Genomic DNA, 13,214 nt, shown 5'->3' with positions numbered 1-13,214 from the left:
TACTTTGTCACAGGTAGTAAAATGTCAGGGTTACAGTTCATCAGGATGGAGCTTTTTCCCAGAAGCACTCAGTGTCACATTTAGGAGATGGCCGGGCTGGTGTTAAACTGCTTAATGGACGTTGTGTGACAGTCATTTTCACTGCACATACAGTAAATGCCACCATGTAATAATGCTTTCACTGCCAACCTTACCAGATGTTTGATGACAAAGAATACACACCCGTGCAAAGAATTTACATACTGTATATGTATCCATTTCTTCGTCATTTAAACTCATTATTTAAGGGAGATCTACGGTGGCCCTGAGGGTCAAAATGCAACATAAAAAAAATTGAAAAGGAGACTTTAAAATGGCTTCTGTACTCCAAGCAAGGTGATTGAAAAGCACAAGTCAAGTGACGGATCAATTTTTAGTTTTCAAATATCTTGGGGGGCTTTTATTGCCTCTTCTTAATCAGCAAAGAGCCGTAGGTTGGGGTCGAACCCATGGTGGCTGCAGCAAGGACTCAGCTTTATCAGCTCTACCAGGTGAGCTATCTGGGTGCCCTGTGTTGGATCTATTATAACCACTCTAAATTCAATGTAAAATAATATGACATGAAAACTCCCAATGGGGTTGAATTATTTCTCATCAAGAAATCAAGGGAATTTACTCATCATTATACAATACAAGGCTGTATAATGAAATTAAAGTGTGTAGTTCCTTCATGCTATACACTGAGAAAAAGATGATCAAAGTCATAGAATAATAAAAGATAAATAAAATAGAAAAAAAAAATACATAAATGATTTAAGATTACCAGATCAGTTAAGAGGGCCTGACTAATGACAAGAGATGATAAATAAAAACCAAACACTATTGAAAAACAAATACACTAACAAATAATTAATTTAAAACCTACGTAATTCAAAAGTGACGAAATGCCATAAACCCTTGACTGCTTTGCATTGAAGATCATGTATTTCTATGTAACCTCAGTCCACATTGCACATACATACAAACAATTACTGAAGATTCCTCAGACATAAACTTATTGGGTTTTTGTTTGTTTGCTCCTAATATGTAAAGAAACAAATAATAAAAAATATATGAAAAGGGCGGTTATTATGGTCTGTGCTTGTCCCCTAATCAAATAAAGGAAAATCTTAATGCCACAGCATACAATCATTTTTAAGACAATAGCCCCTGTGCACAAAGCCAATAAGAATTTTTGGTGTGGAAAAACTTGACTGGCCTGCACAGAGGCCTGACATTAATCTCCTCCAACACCTTTAGGGTTGAACTGGAATGCCAATTACAAGCCAGACCTATCACCCAACATCAGTGGCCGACCTCACTAACGCTCTTGTGGCTGAATCCCTCTAGCCAGGTTCAATATCTGGAGGCAAGACCGAAGGCAGAAGACCGCAGGCTGTTATAGCAGCAGATTATTGCATGTGTTTTTGGCACTATAGTAAACACCAAGTTTTACAACAGTTCACTTCTATGCTGTCTGTTATCCTGCATGATAGCAATACACCCGAACACGTGTGATATTCCTCTGTTGACCTTGCTCACTGGCTATGTGCACCATATGCACTCACACTCATAAAGAGGATGTATTCCCCATCAGCCGTCAGTGCCTGGAGGATTGGTTATCACAGAGTAAGTTAAAGTGAAGAATGATCAGAGAGACACTCATGCAGAAGAATCATGCAGAAAAATGGTTTCACACACATGTACACAGACACAAACTGACTTGATGTATGAAATACCTCTCAGGGCTTCATACATTAGCATGTGTCTAAAAAGCCATGGGTCATATTGAGTTACTGCTGTGTGTGGTGAGTTCAGGTTCAGTTCTCGGAGGACACATGCATGTGCGGACACATGCATGTGCACACACATGCACATCTGACATGGACATGCAACACTAGCCCCATCAAGTATAGTAGAGTTAGGCTATAAATATAATTGAGATTATAATTGAGATGGATGATATTCCAGGTTACATTTGTAAAGGTTTATATCAATAAAGGCTTAATAATTAATGAACTTGGTCAGAAAATTGAGATAAATACATTGTGCCCTCTTTTGCACAGTCCATAGTACAACTGTCATGATTTGGACGTGAATGGTCCTATATAGAGCCAGTGTTTGGTCTGTCCCTTCTGGGCTACTGTAGAAACATGATGGACTCTTAAGGTAACAAAAACACAATTCTTATTTTCAGGTAATTACTATCACTTTAATGAAAGCATACCTTTGAATATTATATAATTTTTTTTTCCAGTAGTGCCTCCACACTGGACCCTTAAAAGATACCAGATATGGAGCAGTATTGTTCCTAAAAATAAATAAAGACTGCATTTCCCATAATCCCTACTATAAATTTAGATTAATACACAACATACATAGCTGCATATGTTCTTTATGTGCACAGTGATAAAAAGCAACCATATTTCAGCCATAAAACACAAACATATGTGAAATTGTGAGCATAAAAGTTCATTTTTGACCATAAAAAAAGTATTCTCTTTATTAAGGGATTCCATAGTTGGTCACATGATTACAGCTGAGCTGATGAAGACTCTGAGATGCAAATGATCCAAAATATCTGATTTTTTTTTTATGGGAACAAATGGCAACAATTAGACAAAGGAGAAAGACATAAGCGTCTAAAACATTATATAAGGACTTTTAATGATTTTCAGATTGCCTGAAAATCTTACTGATCAGTATGGTCTATTCAGAAATATAATCAAGCTAATAGTTATTGTATTAATGCTTAGACTAGTATATTTCTGTGCTGTACATGCAATATGGTGGCTACTAGAAGCTCAAAGTGTTTGTGATGATGGTTTTATGTGTTCTCTTTAATCATACCAACACCATAATTATTGTCTTAATGTTTAATTGATGTTAAAACACTGCATGTACCCTGCATCCCCAAAGGGCTTAATAAACTCCTAGCTTCTCTTAATAGGTGCAATTACAATAACAGCACACACTTTGATTATCTGTTTTATGGAAAAGGCATATGTTACATTATACTGCCACTGTGTTGCCAGCTATTTTGAAAAGTAGTCATCTAATGAAATGTGCATCTGCATTCATAATCTATATGTTTTTTGCATGTCCTTTTAATCACTGGTGATAGTAATCTAAATGTCTGCACAAAGTCAATGCCACATTTACTATACTAGCAATGCTTTACACATACACACACTTAAAGCCCTTTAAAAATCCATCTTCATCCTGCCTCCCTTTCATCTGCATCTCCCACAATGCCCCCAAAGGGCTTAATAAACCGCTATGTTTTCTCAGTAGGCACAATCACAATAACAGCACATACTTTGATTATCTGTTTGATGGAAACAGTGTTTGTTACATTATACTGCCACTGTGTTGCCAGCTGTTTCAAAATGTAGTCATCTCATTAAACGTTCTTATAAGCATTCACAATCAACAAGGTTTTTTTCTTTGCATGTTGTCACAATTCTCTAAATGTGTGCACAATCAATGCTTTTACTTCTACTGTGTACACTTATATCCTGTCAGTTTTAATGTGTTGCAGCTAAGGACAGATAAATACCCAGATTTTTTTTACCCTCTTTATCTTCATTAAACCCGTGCTGGCAGCCAAATGTTGTTCCATCCTAACTCAATTCTGGAAAAGATCCCCAAATTTACAAATATATCAAATAAGTGAAGATGAATTTAGGGGGGGATGTGTGTAAAATGATGCACAAGACATGTCTAATATTTCTATGTGAAAGCATGGAGGCCTGGTTTTAATATTTACCTCTGTGCATCTGTAGTTTCATTGAAGAGCTGGAACAAGCTGATTTGCAATATACACTCGCTGGCGACTTTATTATGGACACTTTTCCAAGCTAATGCAATCCAATACAGCCAAGACTTCAACTACATGAAGCATATACATTTTCTTGTTGATGCTGTCAGAAAGGTGTTACTTTATGTTTATTATTGAGGTCATAGTGTGTGAAGTGCATTAGTTTGAAAAGTGGCTTTCTATCAGCGTCAGTTCATTCATGACTGCATCGCCCGCAGCAGACAACTATTTCTTTCAGTGATAAAACCCACATACACTACCTGATTAGCACAAAACAGCAGACAGACAGTTAGTGTCTATCTAGTGAACATATGGGGGAGCATTTAGCAGCTAAAGAGCCAGATATTTCCCTCAGGAGTTTGCAGAGACCAAAAAAAGAGCAAAAAATAGAATAAATATTTGAATTAGACTCACCAGGAAATCACCAATTCAACTTCAAATTAATTATAAAGTCGCTCCATATCTGCTGGATGTGTAAATATTCAATTGTTTTTCTCACCCTATCAGTTTAAAAGGTGGCGATAGGTCCCTGTTTTGTTCACAGCTTCATTTTGGCTGATTACTAAACAACAAAGTCCTCTTATGAATCTGACATCTCAGAAAATCCTCCTGGTGATAGAAAGTGAAGAGAAAGATTGGGAGAAAATGCTAATGAACTTTTGAATATGAGCCAGAGTAACAAACCAAATAGTACATTTCTGTTTTCTTTGCAAATGTTTGTTCTTTTGTTTTTACCATTTTCACTTTAAGTTAACTGTTTAGATTTTGTTATATATATAGACAAGTAATATACTCTATACAGTATGACGTCTACGATCGGTTCACATTCATGTTTTTTGCTCTTTGCTTCCAACTTAGTAACACACACAGAGAAATGTGTGTATGTTACAGTGTACACTCATGCCCTGCGGTTTGTGACTGGTTGCAACTGCTAAGTTAGTCTTTCTTAAGATCAGTCTTTCAAATGGACTTTACGTTAGTTGTACCAACCAAACTTAACCTTGGTCCTAACTACTACACGACTATACCTAGCAGCGTGTGTTGCTAGGATACATTGTTAGCAATATCCCGCAGTCTTGTAGTTAAACGTGCCTACTTTGCAACGTTGGCAACATTATGGAGGAGAAAAAAGGAAAGGAAAGTCCAACAAAACAACAATAAGAAGCAGCAGTTAAGTTGGAGAGAAATGACGGAGCTCAGATACAATAGATGGACAGATGTTTGTCTGTTTCAACTGATTTCACCACTAAACTAGTAACCACAATGTCCCTGAACTCCCTTATAAAATCGGGTTATTTTGTGAGTTGTTGAATTAGGAGAGACTATGTGAAATGACAACTTCTTAATTATTTAGGCCTTCTTGTAAATTTTTTTGTGTGTAGAAAAACATTGTGTCTGTTTGTCCTTGTATTTTGGCTACTCTATTTCTCAATAAATTATATGCCTCATTAACAGCACATAAAAGTTGCAAGGACAGATCAGTTCAGTGCACACCGCCGCACAGTTATTTCTTACTGAATATCAAACATTTCTAACCTGTATTGCTTTCATTTTACACACTGTTCTGTTGAATAACCCAATAATGGCACAGAATAGAGAGTATGAATAGAGGCGGCATTTGTATTAATCAGCCTAGATTTTGACTTTAGGCCTGCTGATGACTAGGCCAAAGATTTACACCCGGTATTAGCGAGCAGAAAGCTTAAGCGTAGATGATGAAACTGGCGTTAATGTTCAATTGTGTCAATTCTGACTTAAAACACCAAGTTAGGACGACTTAGCTTAAGACCAGGTGAATACCCTGTTGCAACCGGCCCCAGTACTTCACACACATGTGACAAATATTCATGTTCTGGGCTAGTACTGTGCACACACACACACACACACACACACACCCTTTTCCTCATCTGAATGTAGTTAACTTCAGTTGCATGTGACGCATGAGGGGGCGTCGTCTCTTCTGATGCAACAGTCTGACAGTCTTGGAACTGTGTGTATTTGTGTGTGTGTGTGTGTCTGAATATATGTGAGTGTTAGTCTCTTTGTGTTCAGGTGAGTGTATGTATTTAAGTGTGTGTGTGTCTCTGTATGTGAATCTCATCTCGTTGTGTTTGTGTGTGCACGGCCCCACACACACACACTCCCGGCTGCGTGCCTGGAATACAAGGCAGGGCATGATGGGAGGAGAAGAAAAGAGATATCCAGGGGCAACGCAGGTAACAGGAGGATAAGCGGCGATGACTCGGAGGACGCCTCTCTGCTGCGTTCCATAAGCCTCGGGACATGCTGGAAAACTTCCACAGCCCTGACAGGTTTTTGAAAACACATTGCATCACACACATAATGAAGACGTTTATTTGTCTGTCAGATTTACATAAAATCAGAGGAGAAAAGAGCTTGCTACCACAGTGTCCAACCACACACCAGCGTCTGATTTCACTGATTAGTTTGTCCTGTCTGGTTGACAGTGCGTTAATCAGTGAAATCACCTGGTGTCCTGATTGGTTGGAGTTTAAACCTGCAGATTGTTGGCTCTTTATGGCACATGATTGCCCCATCATAAACAATCTGGTAATGACACTGTTTCCTACATTTATAGTACTGACTCAACCTAAAATCCTTCCTTCTGTGAAAGCTACCCAGTAAGCATTTATTTAGTGATTTGCAGTTAAAAAGACATCGAAACATCGAAGTTAAACTGGCCAAAATGTGGCAGAAAGATGGAAGTAATTTAAACAGCATTGATTGATGAATAAGCACATTTTCCAAAAATGGTGAACTATTCCTTTAAACTAGACATCTATCGCCATTTGTTTCTGGTATACGGCCCCACAGCATCACTGTTTGTACTTTGTTAATATCTGGAGGATTAAAAGTATCATCATCAACTATCATCCCTGGTGAAGAAAGCAAGTATATCAGTATTTGTAGTTTCCTTTAAGAGAAGGGGGGTTGTGGTCAGCAATGAGAAAAAACTGTAGAGTTGTGTTTGATTTACTTATAGCAGGGGCACATCCAGCCTGGCAAATCTTCCCATTCGGCCTACAGAATGTTAGTTATTGCTAATGAAAACAGAACATTTACAACTACTGCAGCTTCACATTAAAAGCATTAAAATGACGAAATACGAGTTCACTTTTATTATGTAGTAATCATCACAGGAAATACAATGTGTTTCTTAGTGAGACTAATGCTCGCTGACCTCTATTGTTTATCAAAAATGCATCAACAAAACAAGACAAAGGTAATTTTTGACATTCTCGACAGCAGACGATCTGCACAGTTGCAGCTCCAACTTCTCAGCGAGATAATGCTAACCAACTACCTTCACTTTTGTTGTTCAAAGACTGCCGTGTGCAGCATAAAATCAGATCACAGTGGCTCACAGAATGATGGAAAAAGGCCAATTATCGCCTGACTTCTTTATTAAAATGACAGTAGTTTATTTCTCTGCCCCCAGAACTCTGTGATCTGTCTTGTTAACTGTGCTCTGTCGTGCACATAATAGCGTCAAAACCGGCTAAATTTGATGAATATTTTCTGCCAATCAGAACTGCTTTATGAAATACTTTTGTGGAGAAGTATCGACTTATCATTATGGATTTTCCATGTTTTTAAGGAGTCTCTTCACACTGATAAAGGCAAAACAATAAAATGACGTCAAATATGAATTCATTTGTTTTGTTTTTTAATCAAAAGTCTGGCCCCCACAGTGTCTGTTCAGCTGAAGACTCCTTGCCTATGGGTTTGGTTTGTCATTTACAGACTTTTTTTCTGTATTTTAACTCCTAAATTGACTCCGTATGTCAGGATGTATGTATGCATGTCGGGTTTTACCTTTAAGTCAATCATTAACATTCAGCCTTTAAGCCTGTCACACCAGACAACCTCTGGATTCATACAACAGTCAGACTTTCACCTTTAATAGTCAGAACAAAAATCTGCAGGAAATCATCTTCAAAATATTACAGTGTATCCCCAGAGATGGTCTTCCCTTTTATCCTCCTTTTCCATTTCTTCTTTGATGCAGAAGACAGTTGATACTATCTCAGATGAAAAATGTATTTGAATTGTTGTTTTCTGTCTTTCATCCTCATCTCTGAGATTCAAATTTGACCTTCTTGTGGAAGCTCATCAGTTAAATTTTAAAGGGAACAGAAAAAGTAATTATTGACCCTAAGTTAACCTGATCAGACCTTTTTCTTTGTCTCCAGAAATGTACTAAGAACGTATTGAAGACAGAACACGTCACTTTATCACGTTACAGCTCAATTTAAGCTCCTCAACACTACCTGTGCATTAAATTTAGGCCCCAATTACTGTCTCATATCTGGATTGTGCCAAAATTGTCCAACCTTTAAACACTGAAGTCTATATATGTACAGATCCATCTAATAAACTAAAATTTAATAAAGTACAAAGCAAGAAGTTTTAATCCTCATCTAATGTTCACTTGTGTTTTATGGAAACATTTGTTTTTTGTGATATCAGTCATCTTTTATTTTCTTCATTTTCTTCTGTGCAAACGTACAAAATGGATTCGTGTTTGCTTTATTGTTATGCTATCACTGCCAAGCCCAAGATATTCCATCTCATTTATCAAGCAAAGTTTTTATAATTTTTATCTCAAAAATAATAGAGAAAGTGGTCTTTAATATTAGAATAACACAATTTAGAATGGAGATTTGTTCATCAGTTTTCTCTTTGCTAGAGGTTTATAGTATTTTCACAATGCTTTAGTCTAAGGTGTTTATAATTATATAAGAAAAGGTTTAAAGAATTTTAAGAAATTGTAAAAGCATTACAATTCTTAGCCCAAAACAGTTTGCTGTTTTGCGTTTGAGAGGTTGCTCATGCAAAATAATTAACTTCTCATTGCTATTATTTATTATTTTAGTTTAATTTGAACTGCACAAATGATGCTCCCCAATTTGACCCAAAGGCTACTGTAGTGCAGAACACTAATCCTGGTTTGCAAGCAATTGTGAGAAAGGCTGCAGGCCCTGGGTAGCATCAGGGAAATGGTGTATATATAGTATTTTTGTTTTGGTGCACAAATGGTCAAAATCTAATTTAATGCATTCTAATGAAGAGTAGTCCATGTGTGCTTCATCTGCACCCACGTTTGGTTAGGTCCTCTGCCTCCAAGACAATTTCAGGTAAAAAGTCTTGACAGCAAGTCTTGAGGGGGTAGTAGATTTCACTTACAGCTAATGAACCCATGAATCTTCTGACAAGTTTTGATGTGAATTGTTCTTTAAAGCAAATATGACAGCAGTGAGACATCATGCAATTGGCCGAAAAACAACTGCACCTGTAGACCTCAAAACAATCGGGGAAAAAACAAGTTTTAAGTCTTATTGATTGGCGTCATTCCATTAACAATTGCTGAGGAAAAAAAGTTTAGGTTTGTCATTCCATCAGTCAGTAAATGTTGTGTGTTGTCTACATAAATACCTGCTGTAATCAGTGTATTCTGTTTCTGCCTTGATGGAGTCAAATACCTTTCTTTCATATTCCTGACTGAATAAAAGCTTTGAATACAAGTTGTCTGTCATATAACTTGCCTGCCAATGCCTGTAAAGTAACAATGCTTTAAAAAGTACAATAATACAGACTTTTAAATGTCACCCTTAAAGTCAGTTTAAAATATTCCATGTCTCATTTTGGTACCGAACTCCCTCGACTGTCGCAAGGTTGATGTATGCGGACTGAGGTGGTACTATGACCACATTTTATCCTCAGAGGATACAAGCAGGATCAAATTGACAAATGAGACCCACTGGGTGTGTCTAAAAGCTCCAAAATCCCTGTTCTGTCCCTCCGCTGCATCCTAGTTTCTGTGAAATTGATGTCAGGTTGTTTGCTGTCTTGACAGTTGAGGAGAAGAGATGGGGAAATGTTTCCTAGGAACTGTTGGGTGTTTGGATATTTGACCTTGCTTGCTGTCACATACTAAAAAGTCAATATCAATGACAAAACTTCTGAGTACTGAGAGCAGTATTAAAAAAATAATAAGATGAGCTGAGAAAAAGACTGAAGGAGGCCATTTGGGAAAGTTAATTTATATTGGACCCAATTCCAATAAAAATTTCCAGAAATAATTCCACCATAATAACAGTCAACTGGTAGTACTAAAGGTAATTTTTCCAGCACAGATTAATAAACATTGTTTCTATAGAAAGATTTAATCACAATATTCTGCCATGAATTTCTTGAACAAGACGTTTGACATCATTTGAATGAGAGAAGTCCTCACAATAATCAAAAAAACATAAAGAGGAACGAGTTCAGTGTTTCAGATCCAAACTGCAAACAAATCAACTTTTAAAGACATTTAGATTTGAAGTAAAACTTTCTGCTGAGGCACAATGTGGAAATAAAGTTATTGGAGGTCCAACTCATTGCAAGCCAAGGGTGATGGGTATAAAAACTCCAACTCAAGTGAAACTAAATCTCATAATGTAGCAAAAAATATTCCCTGCATGCATTTCACCTCAATAGCAGTTAATAAAAACAGTAGATTAGATGGATCCCTGTTGCCTCCCTTCTCCTGTAATTGTTGCAATTCTGCCTGATTCTCCCTTTGGTTTGTACCTTAAATACATTCAAAGTGATATTAAGTGATAAATTCCAATCTGAGGAAGCCAATTATGATTGAGTCATTATAGTTTCATTAAAAACATAACTCACCAGTAACTCTGCCGCTTCATCCCGATTTCATTTCTTGTCATTACCAGACTGTGAAACCTCTATAGTTCCACAGATGCTCATGTACCTGAATATTAAATCATGAAGTTTAGAATTGAAATATTAAATTGGTAAGTTAGTTTGTTATAAGATCAGACTAATGAAGAAGTCTCACTTACAAGGGGTCACTTTCCACTTTCACATTTTCACTTTCCAGTTGCCCAATTCTATTGACTATTAAGTTTTAGCTATATAAGCATTTCTTGAGGCTAAAGCTGCAGTGGTGAAGAAATAAACTTGTTTATTGAGTTTGTGTAAATCTCAATTGGTAGCGGCAAGGGATACAATGAGCCAAGAAACTCTCCCATGAACTCAGAGAAAAAGACAAAAGGGAAGAAAGAAATGACTCCAGCATTTTTACTGATGCCGTAAAATGTATCTGCAAAAGTGTGTTATATTAAGGTGGGGGCACATGTTACGCTTGTTGAGCTGATCATAAATAATTTGGGCATGATGACTGATCAGATGCACCAAATGTGTTTCTTTAGGATTCTAAACGCTTGACTTCTGATCCAATTGCTAGTAATTCATTTGTTCAGGATTATGTTAGACATGTCCGGGAGAGATAACAATAAAAACAAACCTAGCAAAAAAAACAGTGAGCAAATGGCAAACTAGCACTGCGGGTGAGAGATTAGCTGTACCAATGAAGTTTACTCCCCACCAGCTTCCTCTGCACAGTTTAAAGTCCTTGTTGCCATTATTTTCCTAAGTTTCTTCCCCTTTTTGCATAGAAAATCGGCTGTTCTGTTTTACAGGAAAATGTATGAATTCATGTTCTCAGAGGTCTTCCCTATAAGCTACTGCAATGATAGCCTACTCATTGCTCAGTGTGTTGCCAATCTGTGCTCATTACTAGCTGCAAAGACGAGTATGGTGGCAAAAAGAGACATTATGTGTCTTCAGGTATATCCTCATTTTTAGGTTAAGGATGCACCAGTCCGATATGCTATCAGCTCCATTACTGAAATTATTAGGTGCTGGTCCACATTAACTTCACGTTATTAAAAAATTCAGTTATCTGTCACATTTATTCAGTCACGGAGGGCCACTAAATCAGTTATCAGTGCCACAGAAACCCACTGTCCTCATGTTACCTCGTAGAAATATTATTCTGATGAGCTGAGGGATATAGATATTAAATTTGGTTAAAGGCGAGCACTATATCAGATTAGTGCTCAGTATCAGCAGAGAGTCCAGAGACATTTGGAATGACATGCAACTTAGGTCCCCAGCTGAGAGTGAACAAGAATATTTCGGTTCATGGTCTGGACCTTAACAGGTGAGTCATCAGGGGGCAACAGAATCTGGATTTTGAGATAAAAAGTTTAATCGGTGCACCCTTACTTTAGCTGACCACCTAAATTAGAATTATCTATCGCAGCTGGTAAATATCCAGATAATAAGCTTGTAGATTATGGGTGCCAGAGTAAAATATAAACAATTTGTGCTCATGCTTTTGCTTTGATATTTAATCGCAAAATGTACCAATTAGCTTACTTTGTTAATGAATTCTCTTAAATAGTGTTGCAGTCTGCACACTGGTGTTTAAATAGCAATCTACCTCAAGACCAGTTCTGTACAGAAGCTCAGAAAGGACATAAACACGCTTATTCTGTTTTTTTTAGTGATCACTAAATAGATGCTATTGCATCTTTGTTCCCTCGTGATCACACAAAAAAATGTGATCATGAGAATATATATTCTGTATTTTGACAGTAGCAAATGTTGGAATCACAATCATTCTGCGGTCTCAAGAAGGAGAAAAAACATGTTTTGTTGAGATCACAAAATACAACTCTCCCTGAATGACAAAAACACCAAACCTTTATCTGTGTAGCTCTTTAGTTCTGCTTCTAAGAAACAATGTTTGTAAAACTAACACTCCAAACTGCTCACTGTTTTTGCCCAAACTTTCCTCAACACATACTGTACACTGGATGTGACAATGGCTATATTTATCTCAGTAACCCATTGTAAAAAATGATTGTCAGTTTAGTCACATACTCTCTGAGACTGTGGCTCTACCTGCCAACGACGACGTGCAACTAGATGACAACTACTGTGCTGCACTTTTTTTCTGTGAGAGTATGAATGCTGTTTTGAGATTGTATTCCTGGCGAAGATATATTTATGTATTCTTTGGATACGGTTTGGTGCCGTAGCGAAGAATGAAACACAAAGAAAACATGCTGTTCTTTGTTTCTATCACTGGTAGACAAAGTGGAGAGGAAATCAGGCCACGGCAGACAGAGAGACTCAGTGAGATAGATCGACAGAGAGCGACGGGAGAAAAGGGAATAACAGAAATAAAGAGACCAAGGTAGACCTGGAAAGTCAGAGGGATGTGAGAAAGATAATTTTGATTGTGAGAAATGACTGATAGACAGATAGGCTGAGGCAAATTGAGTGGGGAGACAGGTAGAGAGAAAGAGGAAAAGAGGAGAACAGAAAGAAAAAGGAAAGAGCTGATAGAATGAGACATGTATTTTTTCCTTATCACCTTTTAAAGTCCTTTTTCCACTATTGCTTTTATTCGTCCTTATCTTTGCCCTTCCTCTCATCTTCTCCCGTATGACTTTGTCTATTTGTCTTGCAGTATTTCATTTCTTTTCTCTTTACTATT

This window comes from Morone saxatilis, unplaced genomic scaffold (assembly GCF_004916995.1).
Source record: "Morone saxatilis isolate NCDOM2014 unplaced genomic scaffold, NCSU_SB_2.0 Contig9, whole genome shotgun sequence".
NCBI classification, from domain to species: Eukaryota; Metazoa; Chordata; class Actinopteri; family Moronidae; genus Morone; species Morone saxatilis.
Note: the sequence above shows the minus strand (reverse complement) of the source record.